The sequence below is a fragment of the Pristiophorus japonicus genome, chromosome 1 (assembly GCF_044704955.1).
Source record: "Pristiophorus japonicus isolate sPriJap1 chromosome 1, sPriJap1.hap1, whole genome shotgun sequence".
In the NCBI taxonomy this organism is placed as follows: Eukaryota; Metazoa; Chordata; class Chondrichthyes; family Pristiophoridae; genus Pristiophorus; species Pristiophorus japonicus.
The window spans coordinates 54,032,282-54,047,220 of record NC_091977.1 but is presented as its reverse complement, the minus strand read 5'-3'; the positions used below and the strand labels follow the sequence as shown (position 1 = coordinate 54,047,220).

The window sequence follows — 14,939 nt, the reverse complement described above, 5'->3', positions numbered from 1 at the left end:
AAACGGGTATAACTTTTCATGATTTCTTCAATAATATCTGCTTCCTTTGACATGTGTACGGTGACCAATCCATCATTTCTCTCCAATATTTACCACGTCACCCCTTTCTGTCGGTGATTTTTGGATTGTTGACATTGCAAATCTCGCAGGGTTGCCAAAGAGAAGTTAATTTCCTAATTACTAATGCTATTTACTTTAGTAATCTTGTGTGGTAGAAATGATGTGGTCCAAGGACTGCAAGCAAGAAAATATAATTTTCAATGGGACTGAAGTGTCGGGTCCTTGCTTTGCTGATAGAGGAGCGGCAGACAGGACTTCCAGGCGTCTCCATCCACGAACGCCAACTCCATCCCAAATCCCGAAGATTAGATCATTAGCATGTTTGGGGCAGGCACATCAAGGGCACATCGGCGACACCCACCCTGATCTGGCAGGAAGGGAGAGCAGCACATAGCCGCTCCACTCGGGACACCTGAAGGCCCTTCCCGGGCCAAAGAAAATGAGGCTCCATGAGATCTTTGGCTCCAGCCGAAGCTTCAACGCTGGTTCAGTAAGGCCATCAATTTTCTCAGTAGTTCATTTCTGGCAAAGTCTGGGACCTTTTCTAGGACCTCAGTGGAACTCACTCTTAGCTGGCATATGTCCCATTAAAGACTTTCAATTGCATAAAAGGCTGAATTCTAGACTTCTCCTGACATCCCCTTGACTCAGAAGGGGCATACGGAAGATCCTTTCTTCACCAGAGTATGGCTGGAGCTAAAATAAAAAGGGACATAATCCAGCCCAACCTCCATCTGCCCGATTTTCTGATCCAGACTCTAAAAGCCGATCTATGACCCGACTCCTGACCCAGGCCTCAATCCTCGGCCCAGGCCCTAATCCTTGGCCTAGGCCCCAATCCCTGATCCCAATTCTTGACCCAGATTTTGACCCCAATCCCCAACAACTCTTACCTTAGGGCTACTGCGATGCTAGCAGTGGCCCAAACACGGCATCTTCTTGACCGGTGAGCTCTTGACACATCACTAGAAACATCAAATTGAGGCCCGCGTCCCAATTTCTGGAGAGCCTCAGGCCTCACCGTTCAGGCACATGGGCCCCGAACTACATGAACCACATACCCAAAAATAGTCACGCTCAATTTCTATGCCACCTTGTTTACATTGGTAAATAGTGTTTCTGCCGCACTTCCAATAAAGTTACAGCGGCAATGCAGCAACATCTCTGAAGAAATTCCTGGCCCTATCTTTTCTTAGGCTAAATTCAAATCCTGGGAGTAAACAGCAGGAGTGGCAAAAATAATTCCTTAGGCAACTATATCACCAAGCTTTTTAGAACAGAAGTGGCTTGACAGGGGAGATGCTGGGAGGATGTTTCCTCTGGCTGGAGAGTGTAGAACTAAAGAAAGAGAATAAATACTTGCATTTATATGCCTTTCATGACCACCGGACGTCCCAAAGCGCTTTGCAGCCAATGAAGTACTTTTTGAAGTATAGTCACTGATGTAATGTAGGAGTCACAGTCTCAGAATAAGGGGTCAGCCATTTAGGACTGAGATGAGGTAAAATTTCTTCACTGAAGGGTTGTGAAGCTTTTGAATTCTCTGCCCCAGAGGGCTGTGGATTCTCAGTCATTGAGCATATTTAAGACAGAGATCGATAGATTTTTGGATACTAAGGGAACCAAAGGATATGGGGATAGGGAGTTAGATGAAGTCCTTACTACTCGGGGGATCAAGGGGTATGGCGAGAAAGCAGGAAGGGGGTACTGAAGTTTCATGTTCAGCCATGAACTCATTGAATGGCGGTGCAGGCTAGAAGGGCTGAATGGCCTGCTCCTGCACCTATTTTCTATGTTTCTATAGTGCGGGAAGGTGGAATTGAGGTAGAGAATCAGCCATGATCTTATTGAATGTCAGGGAGGAGGCTCGAAAGGCCAAATGGGCTACTGCTGCTCCTATTTCTTATGTTCTTATGAAATGGCTCTAATTTGCATAACTACAATAGACTTTCAGTTGATTCATACTGTTATGAAATCATTTATGCTAAAATCAAAACTGGACAACTGCACACACGTTTCGCTTCTTCAATCTAACCTTGAACTACATCTATCTTTCTTACTCATTTCTAAAAGTTTTCAGAGTGGCCATCGTACTCTAGACTTCACATACCACACATCGCTCTTCAAGCTGTCAGAAGTATAAATAAAAAGAATAGTATAGTTTTTTTGTCTCTGATTACAAGCACCTGGCAATCTGTAAACTTACCCCACTAAATAACAACTGAACTCTAACACAAAAGCAAAATACTGCGGATGCTGGAATCTGGAATAAAAACAGAAAATGCTGGAAATCTCAGCAGGTTAGGCAGCAACTGTAGAGAAAAAGCAGAGTTAATGTTTCGGGTCGATGACTCTTCGTCAGAACTGGAGAGTGTTTGGAAAGAACGGATTCTTAACAAGCACTGAAAGCAGGAGGGGAACAAAGAACAAAAGGGAAGGTCTGTGATTGGGTGAAAGGCAGGAGAGATTGGAGAGACAAAAGGGTTGACGGCCCAAATTCAAATGGTAATGCCAGGAGTTAGAAAAACATTAGTCAAGGTAGGGTTGAATGGCGGGATAATGACCAGCTGCCATTAGAGACAAAGAGAAAAAAAGAAAGAAACAATTGAACTCTGATTGACCTCCAGATTTATTTAGACCTCTTCTCCGTAGGGAGTAGTTGAGCAGTGGCCTGAAGGGGATAGGTCAGAGTAGCAGCCAACCATCACAACCATGGTCTGGATTCCAAATTTCCCATAAGAAGCTACTATTAAAAGAATGTTTCAACTAGTACATCATCATCATAGGCAGTCCCTCGGAGTTGAGGATGACTTGTTTCCTCACTAGAAATGAGTTCTCCGGTGACTGAAGAGTCCAATGCGGGATCTACAATCTCTGTCACAGGTGGGACAGACGGTGGTTGGAGGAACGGGAGGTTGGGATGCCTGGGTTACTGAGTGCTTTTTCTACTGTCGACGCTTGGCTTCAGCTTGCTCTCGGCGAAGAGACTCGAGGCGTTCAGCACCTTCCCGGATGCTTTTCCTCCACTTTGGGTGGTCTTGGGCCAGGGATTCCCAAGTGTCGGTGGGATGTTATATTTTTCCAAGAAGGTTTTGAGGGAGTCCTTGAAGCATTTCCTCTGCCCATCTGTGGCTCGCTTGCCATGTTGGAGCTCCAAGTAGAGCGCTTGTTTTGGGAGTCTCATGTCAGGTATGCGGACGATGTGGCCCATCCAGCAGAGCTGATCGAGTGTGGTCAGTGCTTCGATGCTGGGGATATTGGCCTGAGCGAAGACACTGATGTTGGTGCGCCTATCCTGCCAATGGATTTGCAGGATCTTGCGGAGGCAGCGTTGGTCATACTGTTTTGAGGTGCCTGCTGTACATAGTCCATGTCTCTGAGCCATATAGGAGGACGGGTATCCACTGCTCTGTAGACCATGAGCTTGGTGTTGGGTTTGAGGTCCTGGTCATCAAACACTTTATTCCTCAGGCGACCGAAGGCTGCACTGGCGCATTAAAATGGTGTTGGACCTCGTCGTCGATGTCTGCCTTTGTTGACAGTAGGCTCTCGAGGTATGAAAAATGGTCCACATAGTCCAAGGCCTCGTCGTGGATTTTGCTAACCGGGGGGCAGTGCTGTGTGGTGGGGGCAGGTTGGGAGAGGACCTTTGTCTTACGGATGTTTAGTGTAAGACCCATGCTCTCGTACGCCTTGGTGAAGATGTTGACGATGTCTGTTTAGTGTAGATCGATGATGGAGGATGGGACGACCTTGGATCTGGCCTGGAAGCGACGGAGGTTGAACAGATTCCCGTTTGTCCTCTAATTTAGCTCCACTGAAGCGGGGAGCTTGCCAAGGGTGAGATGGAGCATTGTAGCAAGGAAGATCGAGAAGAGTGTTGGTGCGATGACACAGCCTTACTTGACCCCGGTCCGAATGTGGAATGGGTCTGTGGTGGATCCGTTGGTCAGGATCACGGCTTGCATGTCATTATGGAGCAAGCGGAGAATGGTAACAAACTTTTGACGAATCTGAGGAGGACGCTGCATAATCTCTCACAGTTGACAGTGTCAAAGGCTTTTGTGAGGTCGAAGAAGGCCATTTACAGGGGTAGGTGCTGTTCCCTGCATTTCTCTTGTATCTGCTGCACGGTGAAGATCATGTCTATTGTGCACCTTAGTGGATGGGATCCGCATTGCGACTCTGGGAGGAAATCTTCAGCCACAGGAAGGCAGCGATTTTGGAGGATTCTTGCGATGACTTTCCCGGTGGTCAACAGCAGGGAGATTCCTCTGTAATTACCGCAATGGAATGCTGAATACTTAAGAGTTTTCACACCTCTGTGTGGTATCCTTTTTGTGATAGTTGTGGGAAACCCATATAAAAAGGTGTATATAGCATTGCTGAGGGGAAAACGGGAAGGCTTCTTTTCCCATGAGCGGGTCCACTGATATAGAGGGTCGACGCTTGCCCCAGCCCACGTATCAATTCTCGAAGTTAGCAGACAGAGACGGATGGCAAAGTATAACGATCTTTTATTACGAACGTCCGGGAGCACCTCTCATCACAGCCGCCTGTGAGTGGAGATGCTCCCCGAACAGCACAATGATACAACTTTTATACATTTCAAAAACCCCTCCGTTCCCGGGTAAGACCTCCCTAGATTTCTAATTGGACTACCTTATTAGTGCTACTTCGGATTGACAGGTCATGAGCTCTGATTGACAGGCCATGATCACGTGACCATCTTAGACTGTACCCAGAATGGTATCATTAGGTTGGAATTTGTTATACATTTCCTTTGGTGCCGTGAAGTCTATCTCGGGCCTCTTCACAAAGGCCTTATCAGCGGTCTGTTTAGGTTCTCTCATATTGACATTTCTTGTTGGAATACTATCTGGTATCCCAACCCATAACAGTACCTTCTGGACCCTTGGTACTGGAATGTACAAGGCCAAGAAGAAAGGCCTTTTACCTCCTTATGGGTCGGTGCAGGAACCAGCACTTTAACCCTTGTCCCGCTGGTCCCCCTAATGCCAAATTTTTCTCTTACATTTCCCCACTTTTGGCCCTTGGCTATACGCCAAGCTGGCCATATTTCCCGATAACTATCTCCCTGTAGGCAAGTTCCAGATAGGTCCGTTCACCTGGGTGGCCATCTCCCAAACTTCAGGACCTCCTGAAACCTATCCTGCAGAGTTATATAAGGTAAGTCCTTCCTGTAGGACTGCTTAAATTTTCATCCCTTATGGCCTTAATCATAGCGTGTGCTCTGCCGTGTCGTTTGGCCTGGTTAATTCGTGCACATGTTAATCCCATCATCACCATCAGAACCAGGCCCTGTATTACTACAAGTTCATGTGATATTATTCTTATCCATGGATGAATTTGAATATTAAGTCCAATGTCCCACAGCTTTGAGTACCAGGGCTGATCAGCCAGCATTGCGTTAGTGTCTCTCTGTAAGTTGTCGAATTCTTCCATCAGCTGGATATACTGTCGTCTTTGATTCTGGATTCCTTGCACCAAACGTAATTGTTCCTCATTTAATTCTGGTATCTGTTTGCCTTGCGGTTTCCATACCGCCTCCTTGTACCCCTCTCGGAGGGTATCCGTGACTGTTCCATGGATGATTTCCGTTGTCTCGGGATGTAAGTGATATCCATTTATGTCTATTTCTCCCTTGGATCTGAAACAGAAGTTAGGACTAATGAGGACACGGGGCGACTCCTCCCCTGGTCTTAATCGTCAGGTTGGTTGCCCCCGTGCTCACGCACCACTCTCCGTTTCCTTGCGGGGCAGCGATGGTCTCAAGATCGTGTTTAAGAGGAGTGATACTCAGCATACATCTGTTTATCTGGTGGAATCCACAATCATTATTCGTCATTCGTGGCGTACCTCGACATAAAACCAATTGGTTATTTTTATAGCAGTCGGTTATGCCAATACCTTTGGTACTATTGTTAACTTTAATCACCTATCTGGCAGGCTGATGGTAACGTAACCGAGTTTGGTTTCTCACTTCACCAATATTATCGATCTGGTATAAGGGGTCTCCCTTTGTTACATCATACTGTGGTATGGACAACACAAATCCGATCATATTCACCCGCCCAGTAATACATCTGAATTTTGGCACCCATGCGTGACTACTCCTTCGTACCTCACATGTTTATCTAGAGTCCAATTGTTAAGTATGCTGTTCGGGATCCAATCTGGTATGTCTCCATTCTGGAGTTGCTCCAAATTATGTTGTACCTCAGTTAATATCCAGGCCCCATACCCGGAGTAAACTATCTCAGTTTGTAATCGTTTACTTATATCGTTCCCCATTGTGTGGATCAAATTTATTGTCTTGGCATGTTTCTGTAATGTATGGGCCACCTGTAACAGTTCCCCTTCCGTGCCATCTCCCAACCGCGCTTGCAGGGCTTGGTTATTTATGTCCCTCCCCAATAAATCCCTTAAGATTTGCGTCAAGGTATTGACCCTGTCGTCTATTGCATACAGGTCTATGGTATTCACTGTTGCAAGGCCCGCAGCATAACCCGTGCCCAGCATTTCCAGTATATCCCTTTTTGTTCGACCTCGTTCTATCCCCTTTCTGATATTGAATCTCATGGTTGTGGATTCCGGGCCTTCAAGAATTCGCTGAGTCAGATTCTGGTACAGACTTATAGTCTCATTCCCACTGAAGCTAGGAAGGATGATATCCGAGAGGTTTAGGACCACCGTAAGTACCCATTGCCGCACCCCAAAATGTATCCTCTTCTTAGATTCCTTTATTACTAGTCCCCCTGTGGCTCCCGTCTTTATGGACGCGCATGTGGGAGGGGGATGTGTGGTGGTACTATAAAGAGTTGTTGTTCCCAGAGTGGTTGTTGGAGCAACGGTGATGGATCTATTCTGGACCCGAATGTCCCAACACCACTGATCTGTACCCACACACTGGGAGGCCGGGCATATTCTCCACCTGGTATCCCCTGGTTGAGGTCTCCCTGAGAATTGGGCAAAGACAGGCGTGCACCTTATTTGTGCCCCCTCCCTATAAGTGCAACTTCCCTGTTTCTTCTCTAGCACGAAGCACACTGTGGTTTCGTTTACTATTACTGTTAGGCCCTGGTTATTGGTCCACCCCCAATGTCGATTAAGATCCGTATTGAGTTGAATTATGCCCGTTAGTTCAATGCTACAATTTAAATCTACTGTTGTACAGGCTACCACCACGAAGGCTCTCGAATCACAGTTAATGGTTTCAGATGTCTTAAAGTATAGGCCTTGGGGTCTGTAGCTTCCTTCGTCGGAGGACGTCCCGGCTCCAAGGAGGAATAGGATCCTGTAAAACACAATGTTTCCGGTGTCCACTGGTCGGTTAAGATCCAAATCGTTTCAATTGGGTCCAGTGCTTCCATCTACCAATACCCCCCATGTCTATGCAAGCGCATGTGTCGCTGATCATGATCACTTGGTGGGTCCGGTCCATTTGGTGAGAATCCGGGTCTTTCGGGATTTAACCTCACCATGACCTGGCTCCCTATGGGGGGTACCTGAACCCTTTGTTCCTTCGTATCCCTTTCTAAATCTTTAATGGTTTGTTGATCCCTAGCTTGCGCTCGTAATCCATGTAGCTGTTTACATAGCTCCATGACGAACCTCCGTATCTTGTCCTTGTAAGGTCCTACGTCCTCACTCCCAGATACTAATACTTCTGGCAATCTCATGGCTCTTCCTGTCATTAGCTCAAAGAGGGTCAGTCCGATAGTTCGGCTCGGGGTAGCTCTTAATTTCATTAGGATTCGTGGAAGTAACTCAACCCACCCCTTCCCGGTCTCCTCGATTGCTTTGACTAATGCGGTTTTTAGGTTCCTATTCATCCGCTCTACTAATCCGGACGATTCCGGATGGTACTGGATGTGGAATTTTTGTTTAATCCCTAGCAGGGCACAGGCTTGTTTCATGATTTTCCCTGTAAAATGTGTACCTTGATCTGAATCCAACTGCAGTGACATCCCCCACCTGGGTATTATTTCCCCAGCCAGAATTTTAGCCACTGTATCGGCGGTGAAATTCCTAGCAGCAAAGGCTTCTACCCACTTTGTAAATTGATCTATTATTACCAGGCAGTACATTTTTCCCCTCTGGCTGGACAGTGGCCCGGTAAAATCTATTTGTCGGGCTTCTGAGGGTCCCTTTTGGCGAGGTTGGTATCCCAGCCGGATCTTTATCTTGTTTCCCGGGTTGTGTTTTGCGCATGTTATACACCTCCTCCAATAGCTTTCTACGTCTCTCCCCATTCCTTCCCACCACCAACATCGTGACATGGAGTTTATCATGCCGGTCCTACCGGTGTGGGTGTACCCATGGTAGAGACCCAATAGATTCTGTCGGAGACATTCTGGGGCCACCACGTTTTCATTTCTCCTCCACACTCCATCCGCCTCCTTTCTTGCTCCGTTCTGCTCCCACCCTTCTATTTCTTGCGGGGTGGATTCTCCCTGTGCCTTGAGTATGTTTGTTTCATCTGTTTGGGTGGTACATGAGCCAATCGGGGTGTTACTGGTCATGTCTACTTCAGCTGCCTGTCTAGCAGCTTCGTCTGCCCAGGCATTTCCCTGCTGGTGCCTGTCCGTGATCTTTAGATGCGTTTTAATTTTAATTACTGCACATTCCTGAGGGAGGAGGGAAGCTTCTACCAATCCCTTGACTATCTCTTCATGCCTAACGGGTCCCCCTCCCGAAGTCACGTATTCCCGCCTCTTCCAAGCAGTCATGTAATCGTGCACCACTCCGAAGGCGTACCGGCTGTCAGTGTATATGTTAACCCTTTTTCCTGCTGCTAGATTCAATGCTTTGGTGAGGGCTACCAATTCTGCTACCTGAGCCGATAGATTTCCCTCTAGGGCACCCTTTCTCCTGTCTTGCCCATTGCTGTGCACGACTGCCCACCCTGTCCGGGGGGTTCCGTTTACATATCGACAGGATCTATCCACATAAAGATCCATGTCTGCCCTTTCAAGTGGGGTTTCCCTAATCTGGCTCCCTTCCCCCTCTCTTCCCGTGGGGTCACACTGGTGCTCTTTGCCTTCGGTGACTATCCAGCCTGCAGGATTATTCCCGCTATCCTTTATTATAGTCAAGGTACCATTTGGGGGCAAAAGCATTGCTTCCCAATTGGCGCGCGTGCGTCGGATATCGTCCTTAGCCTCCCGGTGTTAAGCAACTCCACAAGGGTTTGCGGTGTATGCAGGATAATTTGCCCGGTCATTATGATAGGCTCGCTCGCCCTCACGGCCCATGCTGCACAATCAAGGGCTGCGACACATCGAGATAGCCCTGCGGCTACCGCTCTTTGTTTCGTGGAGTAGTATGCGACGGGTCTTTGTCTATCCCGTGTTCCTGGGTTACCACTGCATTGTAGTGGGTCTCACTATTGGACATATACAGGTGGAAGGGCCTATTCTGATCCAGCAACCCCAAGGCAGGTGTGCTCATAAGGGCGTGTTTAAGCTGTATGAATGCCGCCTCCTGGGGGCGGCCCCAGTCTACAGGCTCCTGGGAGGGTTTACCGCCTTTCACTAAATCCTGTATCGGCTGGGCCATTTCTGCATATTCTGGGATAAAGTTCCGTCAATAATTAAATAACCCCAATATCTGTCGGACCCCTCTCACTGTCCCTGGTCGAGTTATAGCTCTAATAGCCTCCTTCCTATCGGCGGGCATCTGTCTATTCCCTTGGGATACTCCGTGTTGCCACCAGGTGTTGTGCCTCAGTACCTGAGGCGATAAGAATGTCGTCCACGTACTGTAGTACAGTGCTTCCTTCCCCTACGTCCAGGGGTTCCAAGATCCCTGACAATGCCCGGTCCACGTATATTGTCTCCCACTTATAGTGAAGGCAAACTTCTTCTGTGACTCCTCCTCTAAAGGTATGGCCCAGAACCCGTTTGCTGTGTCAAGTACCGTGAAGATTTTATGTTCTGGGTTCAGGCCGTTGAACACAGTAGAAGGGCTCGCCACAATCGGGTATTCCCTTGGGGTGACTTTGTTCAGGGCGCTATAATCAACAGTAAACCTATAGGTCCCGTCGGGTTTCTTCACAGGCCACACCGGTGAATTAGTGGTGGCTGTTACTTGCTTCACCAACCCTTGCACTTCTAACTCTTGGACTATTTGGTGGACTGCTGCATCAGCCTCGGGTTTTAAAGGGTATTGTTTATGGGCCTTATGCTCCGGCCCGGGAATATTGACCGGGTTCATCCGGGCCAATCTTGTTTGTGCCGTGCCCACAGTGTCGGGTATAGTCAGCAGACACTGCCCCACACGCCCTTCGTTTCCCATTCGGGCTGTATTGGGACTATCCTTGCTACTCACTGCTGCGGATGCCCCGGGCAATCGAACTTCTGTTCGGTCTGATGTTTCTCTCCCCATATAATCCGATTACGCTGGGGGTCTATAAGTGCCCCTACTTCCCTCAAAGTGTCTATCCCTAGTATGGTGCCTTCTGGGTTAGGGCAGCACCAGAATTGGGTGGGTATCATTATGCCCTGTATCTCTAGAGGTACTACTTCACTCAAAGTTGCTTTTTTAAATCCCCCCCCTATCCCTTAGATATTGACCGTGGTCTGGGTAAGTGGGAGGTCTAGGTTGGTTATGGATACCAATGCTCCCATGTCTACTAGCATGTTGCACTGCCGGCCCCCTAACACTGCACTAATAAACATACGGGGATCTAACGTTGGCCGTTCCAACCTTCCTTCGGGGGCCGGTAACCCCTAGCGGCCACCACTGGCCAGTTTGAGCAGGTTGAGAAGCTCTTCATTAGAGGGTGGCTCCGGCGGGGGCAATGTTTTTTGCTGGAGGATCTCCACCAGTTCCTCACGGGTAATGGGCGTCCCTGTTTGTTTCCCGGTTTGGGGGGTTTGTTTCCCAGTTTGCTGGGGACCCTTTCCTGCCTCCCCCCGTCCTGGTGCCCGGCATCTTCTTGCTATGTGTCCCAGTTTATTGCAATTATGGCACCTGGGTCTATATGTCCCTTTCCCAGCTTCCTTTTGAGGGCATTCTCTGCTAAAATGTCCGTCCTGATGACATGTGTAACACGTCAAGGGGGTGGCGCGGAGGTCCCCATCCCCTTCCTTTCCTTCTGTTGCTAGTGCTGCCACCACTATCTTAGACACGTTCTCCTTCTGCTCGGCCTTTAGCTCCTCTACATTCTGTGCCCACTCTAAGATCTCATTATAGTCATCCCCTATCTTGAATCCTAGTTTAATTATTTTTTGATGCGCCTCCCCCAGCCCATTCTTAAACATTTCTAGGAATGCCTCGTCATCTTTCTCGGGGTCATTAGCACCGGAGTGGTCCTTGTACTCGAGCCATTTCCGCTCCCCATACTCTGCTACAGTTTCGTTTGGCTTCTGGGTTATCTTTAATATTCTGCTCCAGTTAGTTCTTATAGGTCCCCAACACCCATCCATCCCGTGTTTTAGGTCTGGTAACCGCTGTGGCTTGGTCCGGTTCCCTATCGCCATCCAGTCGCCATGTTGCACGCTTAGGGTAGCCCTCTGCCAATTTACACTACCGGTTTTGGCCTTTACCAAACTGTGTATGTCACCTAAGATTAAGTTATGTGCATCGAACATTTCCTCAACCTTTTGCTAGAACTCTGTATTTCTGCTATTGGATTTGGGTGTGGGTAGATCCTTTAATAGTGTCTGTCTCTCATGCGGGGTGAGGGGAACTTCTTGTATAGTGATGTGAGCGGGTTGCTGCCCGTGTGCAGGGGTGGTAGTCGTGCGTACGGGTGCTGCCTGTATGTATTATATGCTGGGGCTCTCTCTGCGTTCCATCATCTGGAGGCTCTCCTACTGGTATTTTCTCCAGGGAGGGATACATTGGAGCGGTTATCGGGGCTACCTTTGGGTCGGGTATTGCTGATGCACACTATAGGGGTTTACCGTTCTCCTTTACAGCCCTTTCTAAGGTTGCTATTTACGTGTTTAATCTCTGAATCAGCTCAACATGGGTATCTATTTCCATTACTAGTTCCCAGTAGCAGGTGAGGATAATTGCCTGAGCCATTCTAACCTTGTTTTTGGTCTGACTATCCCACCATTTTTTCTGCCTATCAGGGGCATCCGTGGGCTGCCACCCTCTCCGTTTCATTCCTTCCATTAAGGTTGCGTATTTGTTACTTAGTAACTCTAATAGAGACCACTCGGGTCCCCGGTTTCACTTTCCCTTCTTCCCTTGTTTAATGGCCTGGGTCCCCGTTCCCTCACCAGCTCCATTTGTTCTTTTACTTGCCGAGTTACCCATCTTCTTCGGGGCTATGAGGGTCTTGGGTACTCCCTTTAATTCGTGTTAGGTATGCAGGACGTTATTTATATCTATATGTCTTCCCTTGGCACCGTACCCTCGTACTGCCACGCTTTGGGTCAACATATCCCGTCACTGCGGAAACTTTGTCTCTATGTCCTCACTCTCTCGTCCCTGCACCGTGCGCTCGTACCACTTCGGGTCAATAGACCTTCCCCTATATCTTCCCTTGCGTCGCACCCTCGCACTGCCGCGCTACCCACACGCGCGCGTCTTAGGATATACCTTTGACCCCCTTCCACCCCTAGATCGTCCTTGTCCTCCATCTCCGTCCCTCCGGGACTCACTACAGATGGTTCTTTGTACGAATATCCTTCCCTTCTGGTTTACAAAGCCACAGCTCTAACTTGAAGGTGGTAAATTAAAACATACTCACCCCAACAGCTGGGTCATTGTTCCGTTCGGAAAGTCCGTACCATGCTCGCAGCGCCAAATGTTGAGGGGAGAACGGGAAAAATAGAAACATATAGATACAAACATAGAAAATAGGTGCAGGAGTAGGCCATTCAGCCCTTCGAGCCTGCACCGCCATTCAATGAGTTCATGGCTGAACATGCAACTTCAGTACCCCATTCCTGCTTTCGCGCCATACCCCTTGATCCCCTGGTAGTAAGGACTACATCTAACTCCTTTTTGAATATATTTAGTGAATTGGCCTCAACAACTTTCTGTGGTAGAGAATTCCACAGGTTCACCACTCTCTGGGTGAAGAAGTTTCTTCTCATCTCGGTCCTAAATGGCTTACCCCTTATCCTTAGACTGTGACCCCTGGTTCTGGACTTCCCCAACATTAATAAGAACATAAGAACATAAGAACATAAGAATTAGGAAGAGCAGTAGGCCGTCTAGCCCCTCAAGCCTGCTCTGCCATTCAACAAGATCATGGCTGATCTGGCCGTGGACTCAACTTCACTTACCCGCGCGCTCCCCATAACCCTTAATTCCTTTATTGGTTAAAAATCTATCTATCTGTGATTTTAATACATTCAATGAGCTAGCCTCAACTGCTTCCTTGGGCAGAGAGTTCCACAGATTCACAATCCTCTGGGAGAAGAAATTCATTCTCAACTCGGTTTTAAATTGGCTCCCCCCATATTTTGAGGCTGTGCCCCCTAGTTCTAGTCTCCCCGACCAGTGGAAACAACCTCTTTGCCTCTATACTGTCTATCCCTTTCATTATTTTAAATGTTTCTATAAGATCACCCCTCATCCTTCTGAACTCCAACGAGTAAAGACCCAGTCTACTCAATGTATCATCAAAGGTAACCCCCACATCTCCGGAATCAGCCTAGTGAATCGTCTCTGTACCCCCTCCAAAGCTAGTATATCCTTCCTTAATTAAGGTGACTAAAACTGCATGCAGTACTCCAGGTGCGACCTCACCAATACCCTGTACAGTTGCAGCAGTACCTCTCTGCTTTTGTACTCCATCCCTCTCGCAATGAAGGCCAACATTCCATTCGCCTTCCTGATTATCTGCTGCACCTGCAAACTAACTTTTTGGGATTCATGCACAAGGACTCCCAGGTCCCTCTGCACCGCAGCATGTTGTAACTTCTCCCCATTCAAATAATATTCCCTTTTACTGTTTTTTTCCAAGGTGGATGACCTCACATTTTCCGACATTGTATTCCATCTGCCAAACCTTAGCCCATTCGCTTAACCTATCTAAATCTCTTTGCAGCCTCTCTGTGTCCTCTACACAACCCGCTTTCCCACTAATCTTTGTGTCATCTGCAAATTTTGTTACACTACACTCTGTCCCCTCTTCCAGGTCATCTATGTATATTGTAAACAGTTGTGGTCCCAGCACCGATCCCTGTGTCACACCACTAACCACCGATTTCCAACCCGAAAAGGACTCATTTATCCCGACTCTCTGCTTTCTGATAGCCAGCCAATCTCTATCCATGTTAATACATTTCCTCTGACTCTGCGTACCTTTATCTTCTGCAGTAACCTTTTGTGTGGCACCTTATCGAATGCCTTTTGGAAATCTAAATACACCACATCCATCAGTACACCTCTATCCACCATGCTCGTTATATCCTCAAAGAATTTCAGTAAATTAGTTACACATGATTTCCCCTTCATGAATCCATGTTGCGTCTGCTTGATTGCACTATTCCTATCTAGATGTCCCGCTATTTCTTCTTTAATGATAGCTTCAAGCATTTTCCCCACTACAGATGTTAAACTAACCGGCCTATAGTTACCTGCCTTTTGTCTGCCCCCTTTTTTAAACAGAGGCGTTACATTAGCTGCTTTCCAATCCGTTGGTACCTCCCCAGAGTCCAGAGAAGGCTTCTTTTCCCACAAGCAGGCCCACTGATATAGAGGGTCGACGCTTGCCCCATGTAGCAATTCTCGAAGTTAGCAGACAGAGACGGATGGCAAAGTATAACGATCTTTTATTATGAACGTCCGGGAACACCTCTCATCACAGCCGCCTGTGAGTGGAGATGCACCTTGAACAGCACAATCATACAACTTTTATACATAAGACTTCCCTAGATTTCTAATTA

General features: G+C 47.7%; 1 protein-coding gene across 6 annotated transcripts in view; it reads left to right on the top strand.

The window, feature by feature from the left end:
* The window catches only part of pde8b (phosphodiesterase 8B), a 496,872-nt gene that overhangs the window by 386,833 nt on the left and 95,100 nt on the right, over positions 1-14,939 (top strand). The gene's annotated exons all lie outside the window — the stretch shown is intronic.